The sequence below is a fragment of the Brassica napus genome, chromosome C4 (genome assembly GCF_020379485.1).
Source record: "Brassica napus cultivar Da-Ae chromosome C4, Da-Ae, whole genome shotgun sequence".
Classification (NCBI taxonomy): domain Eukaryota; kingdom Viridiplantae; phylum Streptophyta; class Magnoliopsida; order Brassicales; family Brassicaceae; genus Brassica; species Brassica napus.
The window spans coordinates 23,334,417-23,339,943 of NC_063447.1; the positions used below are offsets into that span (position 1 = coordinate 23,334,417).

Genomic DNA, 5,527 nt, shown 5'->3' on the forward strand with positions numbered 1-5,527 from the left:
TCACTCTCAAAGAAAAGAAGTTCAATAAAAATTGGTTAGTTAACCTTTGGACATTAACCGTCTAAAACCTTTTATACACTGATTTCAAACTAAAATTAAATATGCAAATCCCTATATACTCAGGAAATGCAAATAACTTATAAAGAGTTTATCTGACTAAATTAAAAGACAAGTTTGACAGTTGAAGAAGTGGTCAATCCTTGATCTTCACGGTTGACCCAGTCGGTTTTAAGACGCTGGCCCGTGGTCGACCGGATCCTGGCGCGTGGACAAACCCTAAGCTTTCTCGCCCAAGATCCAACGGTCAACCAAAGTTTCATCTTGGTTTTTGGCCGTTGTTAATTCTACTCGAGTCACGTTGAAAGCCCAATCTCCATGAGTTATTTCCTTCGCCGAAATACAAATCCAAATGTTGCCATCTTGGATTTGACCTTCATAAATGATCTTTCGGTCGATCTTTATGATCTTTTGGTCCATCTTTTGAATCAAACATATGAATGCTTCTCTTAGCCGTTTGGTCTTTGCCCTCGTCATTGGGCCAGCTGGTACATGCAAAGCTTCCTCAAGATCAAGCTCTCCATCTGCCGCTACAAGCTCACTCTCCTTGGTATCATCCATGACCACATCATTATATCTTTCCTTGATTATGCTGAGCTCACACTTCAGTTTCTCATCCAAAGCAGCCATTTCTTGTTCCTTAAAACACATTCAAATCGTGGCGTAGTCTGACCACAAGATCTAATTAACCAAATAAGAATCAGTTCCTGCTTCTAATTAACCAAATTTTCTAACGAGAGAGAAAAGTATCGTAGCAAAACTATTAACAACACAAGTACAACTGTTCCGTATCTTGATGATTGGGACAAGGAAGCTACCTTGCTGGCTTGCTGTGGCAGTTAAAAAATTTCTATCTATTGCTTGTGCGTCTGACAGTAATGATGTTGTTATGTTCTTCAGATTCACACAAAGTGTTTCCCATTGATCCGATGACGGATGATCTCCGCTACCAGATTTCTGACCATCCATAATCATTGAAAATTGTGATTCTAGAGTTGAAAGAAGGCTCGTTGTGATTTCAGTTGCACCAAAGAAAAGCTTTGCTCTTGGAGATTCCTTCTCAGCCACTAAGCTCTAACAAAATGCAAGAGAAAGTCTTTTTTTAATTCATAATCTAAAAAAACGTAAAAGTTACACAATATAAAGTAAAGCTGTTCACCTTCATTGTGACTATAACATCCTTGCAGACATCCTTGCAATTAGCAACTGGCTCGTATAACCGTTCTGGAATCTTTTTCATGTGAAGCATTTCTTGTTTGAGCTCAGAGATATTTTCCATAAGTTTGTTATTCATAACTACTTGCTCGTTGAATTTTACCTGAGAATATATAATAAATAACATTAAAAAATCGAAATCACTTGGTAACATGGCATAACAACTGCATTTTAAAAATAAGAACTGTAGTAAATCAAGAAGATAGCAAATAAAAAGTTCAATTGGCGGTCAGATCTACCTGAGAGAATCTCTCTAGTAAAAATCGAAAGAGCAGAGCATTTTCACTTAAACAACCGATAAAAAGACTAACCTGTAGACTGTCCTTCTCATTAGTCAGCAAGTCAATCTGGCTTTTGAGTTTTCCACCTCTTCACGCCTCTTCACGCGAGCATTCCTAAAAGAAGAACCCAAATATTATGGCCAGCTTTAGGTGATGAAATTCTCACCATAGTGTTCTTGAAAACCATACGAGCAGCATATAAATTTGGATAATATCAGCATATATGAGCTAAGATACCAGCCAGTTCTGACAAACCAGAGTGTTTGAATGCAGCTGATATGAAAAGGCAAGCGGATAAAGAGACAAGAACACCAAAGAAAAGAGTTAAAGTAAATGTATCTACTCACCATGGTTGCTGTATTTAAAGGAATCGGTTGACTTCTAAATGCAGGTGTAAATTGAAGTTTGTCAAGGTCTGGAACAAAACCTTTGTTTAGCTTTGCCCAAGTGTCTTCATCAGCCAAGTCTCCCAATGCATCAACCATGGGACTAAAATCAGGCAATCCTGAATAATTTGACCGAGCAACCACAAAGGAGCGTGTAGCTGATTTAAAGCAAGGAGTCCCAGGAACATCACTGCTATCATTAACATTGTTTGACTCATCTAGTTTCTTTCTGAAACTGATAAATTCCTGCCAATAAAGACGTCAATATTGTCAATTCTTTTTTACACCAAGAACATGACTCCACCACATTAGCTTAAAAGCAATAATAACTTCTTTAACAACACTGATGACATGTTAGTAGGTAGGACATCACCTAAGCCAATTAATGAACCCGTACCTCTGACTGGTTCCTCTTGAAGTCTAAATTAGAGACAAGACTGTTTATGTTCTCAGTTTTCAACTGTTGATCCTTAATCCACTGCTCCTGCTCCTGCTCCTTCTGTTTCCTTCTCTCTTCCTCAAGTTGTGTTTTTAGCCTTTCACATTCTAATTCATACTGAAAATAAAACAAAAGGATAGCTGTTTTGTATGATGTGTCTGCTCAATGTTCTATTCAAAGAAAAAGGCACAAAAAACTACCTTGAGCATCTGATTGCTTAACCTCATTATCTCTTGTTCCAACACTTCAGCATGGGATCCCTACGAAAATTACTAATGTTAGCATTGTCCCCCATTCCAAAGATGTAATCGAAATTTGATTATACCTGAAGCTTCATACGTAACTCCTCTATCTCTAACTTTTGGCGCTTCAATAAAGCATCATCAGTCAAGATCTAGAGCATTCAAACAATGTCAGATTCTCGAAAGGAACAAAAATCACAGAGTATTAAGGTTGAAATAGAGAGTTTATATATCTCTCCAAAGAATCAATAGAATTACAAATGCTTTAAAATTCAAATGCAGACCTCATTCACTTGAGCACAGTTGGTGATCCTCTTGGCTCTGTTTGCAAATTGGAGAGTGCCTTTTGATTCCTCAATATGGTACTACACACATGATCGTGCAACTTTGATAAGTCAGTTGACTGATCATGCAAAACATGACAGGAAAAACAACTTTACCTCTTCTGGTGCTATAGTGCATATAATGCAAGTCTTCGCATTACCACCAAGTGCAGGCTGCAGAATTCGAGTCAGCTTGCTGTCTCGGTACGGAATATGTCCCCTATAATCAAAGAATGTCAGAAGTGAGCTGAGCTGTATCGCTGTTATGGGTATAGCCAACTAAAGGGAAAGGAAATACTTTAGCTTAGCATTCTCACTTAGTTTATTGATGAAATTCCCAAGAATCATTAAGCTTTTGTTAATGTACTTCCCTTCCGTCAAGCGTACTCCACCAGCACCAGTTTTGGCAATTCTTTCAGATCCAGCCAAATCAACCAGATTCTAGAATCCATTAAAAGAAGGCACATAAGAGAATAAACAGCTTTCTACACCCGTAGAGAAAATGATCACTCACCAAGACTAAGACACGGATAGGATCCATAGAATTGTTTCCTTTCCCCCTGCTCTCAATCACCTTATCCCACCAGAGATATTGTATCAGAACAAATACTTCAAAAAAAAAAAAAACAGTTGAAGGTTTCATTCATAGGTTTCGAAAACCCCACCATTCTGAAGATGGTGTGGGACGTGCTACTGTGAACGTTCATGTTTGTCTCACCAAAGTGCCTATTCACTTTCAATTAAAGACGATCATGTCAATACAAGTTATTACATAATAAAAAAAGCTTATAAATTTAACTTTGGTTTTAAAAGCTTCTCCAGAATCTAAAAGCTTTAGAATCTGTTCTGCGTCATTAACTATTTCTTCCGAAAGGCCAGCAACAAAGACTCTACGCTACACATTAAAGAGAAGCAAGTGTGTATAATCAAACTAAAAGATGTAATATCACTTGCGAAGATAATCTATTCACCTTCAAATGTTCATGAATTTGAAGTCTCTGATTCTCAACAGCTAAGAGATCATTGATCTCTTCGTTATAAATCTCCATGTACGAAACCCGGATAAGAAACTCGCGATCGGATATCTTAGAAACAAAGAATATAAAAAAACACAAATTAAAAGCTGTAGTCTTTTTGTTTGTTTGTAACTTCACACTGGGGTAGTTCTCTGATGCTTACCATTTGTATTCTTTCAATACATCTCTCACAGACCTCCGAATAATCCCTGGATCAGTCTCAGAACCGGTCATTGTAAACGTCTTCCCTTCCCACTACTAGTTGCCCATAAGCAAACACAGTAACTAAAACAAAATCACATCAAAACAGAATCAAACTCAACAACTGTTCAGGTTTGGACCAGGTTAGGTTACCATTGAAACCCTCGACCACGGCATGAATGGTATCCATGGTAAGAAGCTCATAAACGCATGCATTCGTAGACATTTCGTCGAACACATGATCTGCAAAAGAGACAAAGATGACGAGAATTTGATGCACAGAAATCAAAACCCATAATCATTGACAAGGTTTTAGTACCGAAATAGTAAGAAGAAGTGACTGAGATTGGGGTGTCGAGAGAGATACGATTGTCTTCCACTTTCCACAGAGAAGATGCGTTTTCCGATGATGATTCCGGTCTCACTCTCACTTCAACACAGATTTTCTCCATCTTCTTCCCTGATTAATGAAATTGCCGTTTCAATTTGAATTTCAATAAAATTGGAATCTTTATCCTCCAAAAACAAGATCCTTGAGAATTTGAATTGCATTAAAATTGCAATAATATCTTCTATATTTTGTTGCATTCAAATTTTTATTAATATTAAGAGTTTTAAGTTATACACAGTAATAATAATTTTTAATTATAATATTTTTCTATTTTTTAAAAAAGAATTTTAATCTACATTTGGACATAGTTATTTTTGTATTTTAACTTTATCGGATTAGATAAAAATAAAACCATTATATTTCTTTTGATTTGGTTTAACAATTTCACATTTATTTTATTTAACCTTCAATAGGTGAAGATTAGATTTTACAAAAAAAAATTAGTTTATACTAAAATTTATCGTACTTAATGATTAATTATTTTAAATATTTCTTGTCACCTACTTTTAAATATGTTTATATTCACATATATAGAAAATATTATAATATAAATATAATATTTCTATTTTTTTTAAAGTAAACATTATTATTTTTATAGTTTAACTTCATTACTTTGGAAAAAAATAAAAACATTAATGTATTTTTTTGTAATCTTATGTTTTTTGTTTTGGTTCAACTATTTCACTTTTATTTAAATTTTAATAGAATTAAGATTAAATTTTATAAGAAAATTTAGTTTAAATTATATTGTCTTTAATGTTCATTTATTTTATATATGTCTTACCAGCTAAATTTAAATATGTCTATATTTAAAATATATAAATGGGGAAATTGCCAAAAATGACTCAAACTTGATTTTGAATACAAAAATGTACCCCAAATTCAATCAAATGCAAAAATAACTTAAAAGGCTAATGAAATTACAACAACCTCCTTATGACTAAACGAAAAACATGTATTGAGTTTTACCATTACA

The 5,527-nt window shown here is 34.8% G+C and overlaps 1 pseudogene; it reads right to left on the reverse strand.

The window, feature by feature from the left end:
* Positions 1 to 4,759, reverse strand: LOC106391541 (annotated as a pseudogene).
* Positions 4,760 to 5,527: the final 768 nt, after the last annotated feature.